This window comes from Phyllobates terribilis, unplaced genomic scaffold (genome assembly GCF_046119375.1).
Source record: "Phyllobates terribilis strain yellow unplaced genomic scaffold, ASM4611937v1 Scaffold_1__5_contigs__length_1240528914, whole genome shotgun sequence".
Lineage (NCBI taxonomy): Eukaryota > Metazoa > Chordata > Amphibia > Anura > Dendrobatidae > Phyllobates > Phyllobates terribilis.
The window spans coordinates 120,727,531-120,740,314 of record NW_027362761.1 but is presented as its reverse complement, the minus strand read 5'-3'; positions in this window follow the sequence as shown (position 1 = coordinate 120,740,314).

The window sequence follows — 12,784 nt, the reverse complement described above, 5'->3', positions numbered from 1 at the left end:
CACGATGGTGAAAATCTGTTTCAGTACACTGATGAAAATCGATCAGGTTTTTTTAAAGTATGAGAAACAAAAATGGATAAGGCCATTTTTGCAGGGTGGTTCAGTAATCATTTAGCTACTTTACTCTGTGTGTCTTCCTTTCTTCCACAACAGGTAAACACATGGTCCTTTAGGGTCTTGAAATCCTGCCTGATAGTTGTCTGAAGTGAAAGAATTTTAGATCCCCAGCTTGTGACAGTGATTTGCCGAACCTCCCAACTTTTAAAGATCAGAAAGAGGGACAAATTATGCATCGCGTGTAGCACACCGCGGCAAATTTTGATCACATCCCTAACCACACATCAATCCATGCCCATTTACCATTTCTTTCCCCCCTGGCAGGAGGAGTTGTCAGAGGGGTGCTGGCAGTGAGGGACACTCAGCAAACGCCCGAGACTGCAGGGTGCAGACCCAAATCCAGGACTGTCCACTGTATCCAGGACAGTTGGGACTAGAGATGAGTGAATCGATTCATGGGTCTCTGGTCCAGTGTCCAGGTTAGTGGTACCTGGTGGCTGGACAGGAGGCCATGAATCTCTAACCTTCCGGCGTCCCTGGCACGACTTTTGATCACCCAGGGCAGCGCGATGTCATCTGTGTGTCCTGCTCATCTCTAGTTGGGACCTGTGGATTTATTTTTTGTTCCTTCATTCACAGTCGGAGCCGCAAGAACGTTGTCATCTTTATATAGCGTCACTATTTGGCATCTGGCTTTTTGGTGTCTGTAAGGCCGTGTTCACACTTTGCAGAAATACTGTGTTTTTTGTGTTCTGCAGCTGTCCGCACCAAACTGCACTGTCATGAAAGTTAGCCGCCATCTTAGGTATGATACGTCATACCTGAAGATATTCCCTATTGTCATTTCTAAAAATCCCTCACACAGCTCCTACCATGTCACATTTCTCCAGCCCCTGGTAAACAGAGCAATTCGCCCCCCACCTCTGGAGATCAGTCTCAAGAAACTTCTTTGATATGGTAAATAGATGGGCCAGCTCTGTTGTGTCCAAGCAGGACAGAGTCAGCTAGACCCTAGGGGGTAATTAACACCTTGATGTCACTTGAAACCCGAAGCAAACCATTTGTGCAAGCCTGCAAACCTCTCCATTGTCCCAAGAAACCATGTGCTTTCTTTGTGGAAAATGGTCGCCAAAAGCTACAGACACACTATCAATTCAAAACCAGACGATACAAGTTAGGGAACCCAAATAAAATGTATCATGTGGGGAAGGTGCCCGCAGACACAATCATGGGACTTATAAATCCATGAGGGCCCTGGAAAGCTAGATATTTAGAAGAACCATATACAAGGTCCCAGGGGAGGCATGTTTAGAGTCAATGGCTTCCCCAGAAGAGTAGGATCACGACGAGACCTCTGGTGATACGATGAGATCACCCCAGGGAAAGTTATGGGTACTTTTCCCAAATGGAGCCAGAACTGGCATTGGTAGGGGGGCGGGGCTTAGTAAACTGACATCACCAAGAGTGGGCGTGACAGGACTCTAGTATAGCCAACAGCCAGAAACCCCCTTCAGTTTTGACCCAGGAGATGATGTGAACAACTCCTAACGTCGGGTCCAGGTATCTGAGTGGGAGGAGCACCTTTGCCATGTGCTACTGAGGCCTGGACGACTGCAACTAAGCTTGAACCTGTGGGATCGCAAATCCTCCCTTGCACCACAAGAAAGGTAACTGATTTATCGTTGTTATTACTGTGTTTTGTAATTCTAATTGTTATATCTCTTATTCTGGCCAAATACCATTGTATAGTTAATTGTATAGCCTTGTAATCTAGTGTATTCTTATAATCTATTAAATCATAAATTAATCGTGGGCTGTATCCTTTACTCTGCATATACAAATCCATTGGTCCGGAAACGCTTGGCTGAAACGCTACTGGGTTGGTTCCTGACCCGATACAAGTCTATTAACGGACCGGGCTTGTATCAAATGAGAACTGGTGGCAGCATCCCATCTGGGGGATTTGAGGAAGGCTGGCATAGATGGTCGGAGTTGTGGATATATATTACTGGCGCAGCCAGGGAAATATATATACCGCCCTCGCTGCAAAGGGCCTCAAATACCCAGAGGGCTACAGGACGGCCTCTCCGGCAACCACTCACTCTAGGCGCAGTACCTTGACTGACCTGAGAGGCAAGGGGGCGCCAGAGAGTTGTGCCTGTATCATGGCGTCACGGATTGGTGACGTGTAAGGGACAACACACCACCGTGTTTTCCCCTGCTGGTAGCAGCTTCCTGGCACTACTTACTCTAGGTGCAGTACCTTGACTCACCTGAGAGGTAAGGGGGTGCCAGAGAGCTGCCCCCACTGGCCGGCATTTCATCACATTGTGTGTCTTCCTTTCTTCCACAACAGGTAAACACATGGTCCTTTAGGGTCTTGAAATCCTGCCTGATAGTTGTCTGAAGTGAAAGAATTTTAAATCCCCAGCCTGTGACAGTGATTTGCCGAACCTCCCAACTTTTAAAGATCAGAAAGAGGGACAAATTATGCATCGCGTGTAGCACACTGCGGCAAATTTTGATCACGTCCCTAGCCACACATCAATCCATGCCCATTTACCATTTCTTTCCCCCCTGGCAGGAGGAGTTGTCAGAGGGGTGCTGGCAGTGAGGGACACTCAGCAGACGCCCGAGACTGCAAGGGTGCAGACCCAAATCCAGGACTGTCCACTGTATCCAGGACAGTTGGGACTAGAGATGAGTGAATCGATTCATGGGTCTCTGGTCCAGTGTCCAGGTTAGTGGTACCTGGTGGCTGGACAGGAGGCCATGAATCTCTAACCTTCCGGCGTCCCTGGCACGACTTTTGATCACCCAGGGCAGTGCGATGTCATCTGTGTGTCCTGCTCATCTCTAGTTGGGACCTGTGGATTTATTTTTTGTTCCTTCATTCACAGTCGGAGCCGCAAGAACGTTGTCATCTTTATATAGCGTCACTATTTGGCATCTGGCTTTTTGGTGTCTGTAAGGCCGTGTTCACACTTTGCAGAAATACTGTGTTTTTTGTGTTATGCAGCTGTCCGCACCAAACTGCACAATAACAATCTTGTAAAAAATAGGAGAAAACGGAGTAAATAGTGGTTTAAAAATTGATAAAGTTTATTAAACACCATTAAAAGAAGTGTATAACAAGACAAGTAAACGATAAGTCAACCACAAGTGATCAAAAACCACATACAATTCTTAGTAGCCAATATATATAGCTAGTGCTAATGTGGCACGAGAACTCCCCTAAAGTCATTCTAATGAATATATTGCAATTTTCCCAAGGGAGTATAATCAAACGGTCACTTGATAAAATATGACAAAGGGAGGGTTATATTTAGCCCCCTTTGTCATATTTTATTAAGTGACTTTGATTATAATCCCTGCCGTGTTTTTAAGTACTACCGAAAAGCTTTGGATCTGCACTTAACCAATTAAGGACCCTGGGATTTTCCGTTTTTGCATTTTCGTTTTTTGCTCCCCTTGTTCCCAGAGCCATAGCGTTTTTTATTTTTTGGTCAATATGGCCGTGTGAGGGCTTATTTTTTGCGGGATGAGTTGTACTTTTGAACGACATTACTGGTTTTACCATATCGTGTACGGGAAAATGGGAAAAAAATTCCAAGTGTGGTGAAATTTCAAAAAAAGTGCAATACCACAGATGTTTTTTTTTACAATTTTTTTACCACGTTCACTGAATGCTAAAACTGACCTGCCATTATTATTCTCCAGGTCATTATGAGTTCGTAGATACCAAACATGTATAAGTTCTTTTTTATTTAAGTGGTGAAAAAAAAATCCAAAGTTTGCTAAAAAAAAAAATGGCGCTATTTTCCAAGACCCGTAGCGTCTCCATTTTTCCGGGATCTAGGGCCAGGTGAGGGCTTAATTTTTGCGCGCGAGCTGAAGTTTTTATTTATACCATTTTGGGGTAGATCCGATGTTTTGATCGCCCGTTATTGCATTTTATTGTAATGTTGCGGTGACCAAAAAACGTAATTCTGGCGTTTAGAATTTTTTTCTCGTTATGCCGTTTACCTATTGGATTAATTATTTTTTATATTGATAGATCGGGCGATTCTGAATGCGGTGATACCAAATATGTGTATTAGGATTTTTTTTATTATTTTATTTTGAATGGGGCGAAAGGGGGGTGATTTAAACTTTTATATTTTTTTTATTTTTTTAAGATTTTTTTTACACTTTTTGCTTGCTTCTATAGTCTCCATAGGAGACTAGAAACAGCAACTGTCTGATCGCCTCTGCTACATAGAGATGATGAGCAGATCACGTCTACGTAGCAGAAATGGTCCTGTGCTATGGGCGCCGACCACTAGGTGGCGCTCATAGCAATCAGTACATGACAACCACTGGAGTCTGCTGCAGACCCAGGGTTGTCATGCCCACCCATCAGTGACCCGCGATCACGTGACAGGGTCACCGATTGGCGGGGTAAGTAACGCGCTTCTGGCTGAGATTGACAGCAGCATTTAACTGGTTAACAACGCGATCCACCCGCGGCTGTTGTGGGCACATGTCAGCTGTATAAATTAGCTGACATATGCCCGGTTCAGTGTGGACTCAGCGCCAGAGCCCGCGCTGAACAGGGGGTGACAGCCTGGTGCGTACTATTACGCCCCAGGCTGTAAAGGGGTTAAAAAATTAACAGCAGTTTTGTACATCTGTTTTTTTTAGGCTCCACATAGAAGACAAGAGAGAAAAAAACACCATAGCCACACAGTTCAGCAGCATTCTTTGGCGCACAGGGGGCACAGTTTTCATGAAATCACATCCACTTTGCTTGGACAGTTAAACGCAACAGAATTTCTGTGCAAAAAAAAAAAGCAGCAAAAAAATGCATCATTTTTGCTACATGTGAACACGATCTAAATGTCTCAGTAAAGTGGATGTGATTTCATGAAATGAACTCTGCGGTTTTGGTGCATTTTTTTCTCTATATGCTTCTTCAGAAAAAAAAGCATGAAGAAAAAAAACGCTGTTGTATTTTTAAGCTTCAAAGCTTCTCTGTACTATTATAAGGCATTAAAAACGCAGCTTCATATCTGCACCAAAAACACATCAAAAATGGGGGAACGCATATAAAAGAAACGCAACAAACATGCAATAATCAAACAAGATTGTTATTGTGTTGTGTGGTGAGGACATCTGCAGAAAAGAAAAGCATTAAAAAAAATGCATCATTTACGCTACATGTGAACATGGCCTCAGCGTTACATTTTTATTACATTTTTTATGGGTTTAATAGAGAAAAAATATCAATCACTCCATTTTTTTCGCCATTTATCAATCCCCGTAAATAATCTGATTGCTTTGTTGTGAGAGGTGTTATGATTACAGGGACACCAAATATGTCCATGCTATTTGCTGACTTGTGATGTTCATTATTTTTCAGAAAAACGCATTAAAAATTACATTATTTTAAGTGTTTTTCATTATTTTTTAGTAGTTTCCTAGAAACTATGTTTCTAGGAAACATAGAAATACTCTGCTGTACAGAATGTATCAGTACAATCTGGAGTCAGAGCCTGCAATACAGATCAAGTACACAAAACTCTCCCCATTGCATCATTAGAGCTTGTGGCTGAATTGCCTTAGCTTCTGGCTGTAATGTTGAGGGTTGTGGGTTTGATTGCAGGAGAGACTCACAAAAAACAGCACTTTTTGTAATTGTTTTTTATTATTTTTAGCAGTTTTACGAAACAAAAAAAATCTGACTTTTTCTTTACCTCAGTATACAGGGACTATAGAAATACATTGTTATATATACAATATATCTCTATGTACATACATAATCTGCTTCTGGGGTCAGAATACAGACTACAGACCAATACAGACCAAATTCTCCTATGCTTACGCTGATCATTCAATTCCCGGGAGACCCAATCACAGGAAAATAAGCAGTGAATATTATAATTTAATTTATGCACTGAGCAGAGAGAAGCGACCCCAGATCCCTGAGGAGGAGGAGCTACAGAGCGATGAAGACCTTGGAGAGTGATGAGTATTTAGAAGCCAGGACAAAGCTCTGATGTGGCGGGTTGAGTCCTCAAAGCGGGACAGTCTCGCTGAATCCGGGACGTTTGGGAGCTATGAATTTGCTGCTCAATAACATGTGATGCACCAGGAATTGTGGAATAATTACTTTTCTATTTGAACACAGTTGAAATAGTCATTGTTGGAGTAATGCTTATTATTGTATATATTGCATCAACTACTGTTTACTACTGTTTAATAGTGCACGAGTTTCTGTCTCCAGTAATAGTGTTATATTGCCAATAAAACATTGTTAAAAAAAAATAGGAAGTTCCTGTTCACTGTGTGTGTAGCTGAAGCAGCACATTTTATTTTCACTTTGCTCTGAATAGCCCTACAAGGTGAAACTCTCACGATTCCACCACTGACTGTGTCCTGGATGCAGTGAGTGACAGCTCAGCCACTCTATAGAATCAGGGTCATGCTGCACTGTTAGTATTGTGAGCGGCAACTCAGCCGTCCAAATCTGGGGCTGGAGCGTGCTGAGCTGTTCGTATTGTGACAGCTCAGCCGTCCAATCTGAGGCCAGGGCGCGCTGAGCTGTCAGTATTGTGAGTGACAGTCTAGTTGCCAATAAGGGCGGGGTTTCTTCCAGATGTCTCCCGTTTTGGGTCATTACCTGGCTATTTAGCTGGCTAACAGTGTCTGATTATTGCCAGTCTTAGCTTTAGCTTGGTGGTGTGTGTGTGTGCGCGCGTCTTGTTTTCCTGTGCTCTGGTTCTGATCTTTTGCTGCCCGACCTAGCTTTCGGCCATCCATTTGCCTAGTCCCTTTGTCTTGATCCGCTACTTTCCTGGAATTCTGATCTCAGACTGTAACCTGACTAGTCCTTTTTCTTACCCCTCAGTTTATGACAAGCTCTCTTGGTATCGGACCCCGGACTGCTTGGCTACCCTGTCTCCCAGCTTGTCCGTGAGTAATGACTTGGCATCACATTTGTCACTCAACGTCACAGAAAGCACATTGGTGTAATGCTCCTAGAACAAAACTGTAAATGTCCTTTTTGATCATAGGCCATACTTCTACCTCTCCCTTAAAGGGAATTTGACAGCTGATTCAAGCACCCTGAAACACAGGCAGCATATATCAGACATTGGCTCTATCATTTCAGGAAGGCATTTTTTACTCTGAAATGCTGCGGTATTTCAGAAAAACGTACATTTTAAAGTCCCTGCACAGAATCAAGACACCCTGTGCCAGAAGAAGCAAAGTAGCCATAAAACATAGGAGCATCCTCCATGTTTCACAGTAGGCACTTCTTTTATTGGTATACTTAATTTTTGCATCTATAAACATAGAATTGGCGTGACTTGCCAAAAAGTTTTCAATTTAGTCTCATCTGTTCAAAGTACATTCTCCCAGAACTTTATGGCTTCTGCAAATGCGTTCTGGCAAATTTCAGTCTCTTTTGTGGAGTAAATTATGATGAATCTGTTGAGTGCTGACCAGGATTTGTGTAAAATTATGCCAAAAGTCACAAAATATTCACATTGTGCAAAAAATTGGCAACAGTTCAAGCAGTTTTAAGCCAGAACACTGGCAAAAACTGCTTCATGAATCACGGCCATTGTCCCTGGCTGGCTTTACAAACTACGGCCTTGATTCATCAAGCTGTTTTCTCTAGTTTTCTGGTGTAAAATTGCATAAAATGTCAAGAAACTTTCGAATAATGCAAATCTGCACAAAAATCTTTCAACTTTTTCTGTTTTTACTCCAGTTCCAGCCAACTACAACCACTTTTTGAAAATAGGACGGAGCTTGGACGAGCATTGTCAAGCATGCCCAAAAAAATTCATCATAATTCACGCCACATAAGTGGCATAAATTACAACAGATTCATATTCCAGTCCCTGTAACATTTCTGGCGATGGCACAGGACACTGAAAAAAATGCACCAAATCAATTAGGAGGTGCATGCCTTTTAAGGAATTTGGCGCATCTTACTCCAGCACTCAAGATTGATTGGCAAAATGCAAGTCTTGATGAATTTGGGTTTATGTTTTCTCTGAGATGCCACAGGGTTTCAGAGCAATATATAGACAGCTTCAATAGTGCCAGATACTGATTCATACTGCCAGTGATCCAATTAAATATATAAAGACAATATCAAGGTCTGCACAAGTGGGTCCCCTAAATAATGGTAATGGGAATATAGTCACTGAGGATCAAGAAAAGGCTGGATTACTAAACAGGTTATTTAGCTTTTTGTATACCAAGAAAGAGTGACTGATATAGTTGATCCCAGTGCTTTTAGCCCCTTGGCTTCTACATCGGATGTACGGGTGCATTCATTTTCACGTCTTTATTTATGGAGTGGGTTCACTAGTTAAGCCCTCATTATACCCGGCAGATGCCAGCTGTATAATGAAGCAACTATCGGCCTGTTAAAGCAGTGATCAGAGCTAAGCTAAGATCATGGCTTTTAAACCCTTAAATGCTGCTATTCCATGCCCCTATTGTACTATTGGCACCCGGGAGCCTGCCTACCATATTGGTACGTCTGTGATGCCAAGCTAACGGCTGGGCTGCATTAGAGGCGGTGATTGTAGATACTCTGGTATTGCAAGCAAGTGATCAGACGATTGCAGGTTCAAATCTTTTAAGAAAACTTAAAGTAAAATAAAGTTTTGAAAAGTGGAAAAATCAAAAAATTAAAATAAACCCGCTTATCTAACATTAAAAATTAAGAGAAAACAAAATAAAGATAAACAAATTTGATATAATTGCATCTGTTAAAGTCTGATCTATTAAAATATACAATGGATTAACCATTATGGTAGAAGCCGTAAAGAGAAAAAAATTGGAATGCCAGAATTTACGTGTTTTGATCTCTGGAACGCCACTAAAAAATACACTTCTTATTCCAGTTATCATTCTAGGTCCATAGCTGGAAGAATGAACATTACTGGTCTCAGAAAATGGCGACGCAAACCAAATTTTTTATTTCAATTTTTTTCACCACTTAAATAAAAAAAATTTTTTTTATAGGTTTGGAATTGGCATAATTGTACTGACTTGAATGATCATGTTTTCAGGTTCATTTATAGCACAAAATGAACATCATGAAAACAAAACTTAAAAAACAATAGCGGAATTCTATTTTTTTTATACCATTTGCATTTTTTCCAGTACATTATATGCTAAAATGAATGGTGGAATCCAAAACTACAACTTGTTCCCCAAAATATAAGCTCTCATATAATTAGAAAAATAAAAAGTTATAGCTCTTGGAAGTGTAAAAATGATGGACTGTACTACTGAGTTCCTACCCCTGAAGACAATAATAGCGCTATGTGTACAGTGTATAGTGACAGTGACATGCGGTTTTACATATAATGTGAATAGTGAGTGCATCTTTATATTGTGTGATAGTAAGTCCTCTTAAACACGACCGGATATTTCTGGTACTGGGAAAACCAGTACTGGAGATATCTGTGAACGTGTGTGCCTCATCAGAAGCACACGTACCGGCGCCTGGGAATCAGCGGTACAGTTAGCGTTATTCTCAAGCGTCGGGTGCTGAACGCTACCCTCATCATTGTCCCCTGCTTGTGCTGTAATCAGCGCGAGCAATGGAAAAAATTGAGAGTAGTAGTCTTGGTGTAAAAATAAGACTAAAATAATAAAATCCTTATACTCACCTGTCCAAAGATGTCCCCTGCTGTAATCCATGTGACTGTGCATGCTGAGGAGCCGGTGCAGCGAGTGGACCCTGCACTGTGCTGAGCTCAGTGAGCGGTTCAAGCCAGTGGGAGGGTGGGTATCAATCGTTCAAGGCAGTGGGAGGCCATACTGATATCCCTTGCGGACATTCCTGCAACATCTGAAGCCTAGGGCTTGGTCCAGATACTAAGGAGAGTGCCTGGTCTTCTGACATCTCAAGGTCGGTGGCTCAGAACCACGTGAAAAGCAGTTGGCTGGTCCCAGGTGCACAGCAGAAGTGGACGGGAAATTACTGAGGCTGACGGAGTCAGTGAGCTTAGGGATAGTCCAGGATGAATGAGTGGGGGGGCTGAATATGTGTTGTGCTAAGAAAGTAAGAAATACAAAGCTGATTGGCCAGCGGCTGGCATTGGAAATGGTGTGCTGGGAGACGGTCTCTGTGTGGCAATTCAGCGCTGCTGTCAGCGGCTCCTCCTGGACCTGGTCAGGATCATCAAGGGGTCTGTGCCTGCGGGCCGCACAAAGCAGCCTCAGGGGCCGCATGCGGCCTGCGTGTTTGAGACCCCTGCCCTAATTGGACTTCATGAGCATGTGTAGTTTAGTCAATCCGGCAGCATTTAGTCCTATGACTAAGGGCGCTTCTGTTGCGCCAGAAACATGTCAGGTTTCTTTTAAGTTTTTAGCATGAGTTTTGAATAAAATTTTGTAATTTTACCTGGACATTTGCTGCCAGATTGTATCCTCCTTTACTTTTCCTCACTATGGCTGTGCTCACCAGCTGGATTGGCACCCCCAAGTGATACATCTTCGAACCTCAGCGGTGCACAGGACGCTACGTAGAGCTCTCAGCCCTCCTCTCCTAACTATATATCTATATGTAACTATCTTATTGTGCTAGTAGTTCCTATAGATTCTACTGTATGAAAAACTATAACAGTTAACACAGCATTATCTGCCATCTGCTTAACATAATCCCTCCTCAACATAGTTTTATTTAAATATTTTATCAGATAGAAACAAAACAAAAGCCTAGTTCTCTCCATTCATCTCTTGTCAGAAAAACATACAGAAGGTTGGATTGGTCACATAGCAATCCCAAAAAAGGGGAAAGTGTCTAAATAGCACCAATAGGACCTACAACTAACCTGGATCTAGATGTCATAACCTAAAAGGGGTATCCAACCTTTTTGCATCTCTGAACCACATTGTAAGAAGAGTTATCTTGGGCCATGCACTGAGGATTGGTCACATGACCATAATGTCACCAAAGGTTCTTATTCTATTGGAAACTGTACTGACAATGCAGAACTGGCATTATCAGTGCAATTTCTGATTTTTTTTTTTAAAAACAGGTGGCTCAGCAAGTAGCCATCCCACCACACCTGACACTGTTTAGGATCTTGCTAGGGGAGCCTTTGGGGATGAGGGCCCTTGGCAACTAAACAGTTCCCCCTCCCACCTTATACCCAATATAGGTCACTGCCAAGGGGGTGATGGTGTATGTTTGCTGATTGTGGCCTCACCTGAAATGGTGTCTTTGCCTTTATTTTTTACTGCCGACCTCTAGGAATCTCACAGCATATATGGCCTCTCTCCTTTCAGGTTACTTCCCCTGCAGGTTCTCTTTCTTCTTTCATTCATTATTAATCTGTCTTCTTTTCCCGTGCTCCATGCTCTACTTCCTCCTTATTACCCAGCCCCTATTTCTTCCTTTGACACCTTGCCCTTGCGCCTGGACTGACAGGAACAATTAGCTGTTTGTTCCACGTCTTCACTCACTTCTGTGCTGGAGCTACCGTCATCTCTCATGAGTCCTCCCACAGCAGCTGACGCAACAAGATTCAATTTGGGCCTGCAAACTGGGGAGAGCACTAGTCACGTAAGAGGAGGAACTATTGAGGCCGCCAGTTAGTGCGTGCTTGTGCAGTGTGAAGTTTGAGAGCGCTACTGAACAGTGCAGCTCTAAATAAAATAAACTATTGAAAATTGTGACCTTAGTAAGATTTGGGGTGATGGATTTATCATTTGGGGCCCCGAATCAAAGTGCCTAGCACTGCTATTGCATAGTAGAGGGCCAATGGTAAAGAGAGGCGTGAAATTTGTGAGGAGCTGCCGAGGTGTAGAAGTACCTTTAATAATGAGAATGCTTACCTGACTGCTAAATAACATTAAACTCCTAATGTTGCAATAGTAGGTTGAAATATTATTAATAATTGCTGCCTACACAAGTCACCATGAACACATGTCTGATGGTATCAGTTTTACTGTCTGCGCTTGGTAGATAACACACTAGAAGCCGCCCACCACCACATGCATACAAATAGCGAGAGCATAGGTAAGTTTATTCTACATGACATTGCAACCATAATCACCAAACAATTCATTAATATTTTAAATGAGTACATGATTTTTTGTTGGGCCACATTCTGGACAACCCTGACTTACAGTGTGATGAAGGGCCAAGTTGGTAGGATAATTATTATAGCAGAATAGTCAAAGATGCCTCAAGAGCAGGGTTAGGGAGCCATCGAGAGATGGAGACCTACTGTTGTAACTTTTGAGGGTCCTATAATTTATTTTGTACCAAGTTGTGACAGGAGCACATTAGAATTGATTTAAAAGCTTTGCCAGATTTCTGTATGTCGGAAGTTTGTTAATTATTATCAAATGTAAAACTTGTCATTCACACACTTTAACTTCATGATATCCAAATAATTATTTGACACCTTAAAGGGGTTTTCCCACCAACGAAAGTTCATTTTAATCAATAGATCTTGGAATAATAATAATTTCCACAACTGTATGTGTTTAAATAAAATGTTCCTGAGCTGAGATAATCTTATAAATGTGCCCCTGCTGTGTACTGTGTAATAGCCTGATCTGATCATACCACAGCTCCTGGGCAGGGGAGGAAGCAAAAGAGTAAACAGACATTACAGCAGGGGATTGCAAATGATTCTTTTTGTGAGTATAAACATTTCCCTGCCTGTTTTTAATCAATGTTTTACTTCAAAGAAAGAAT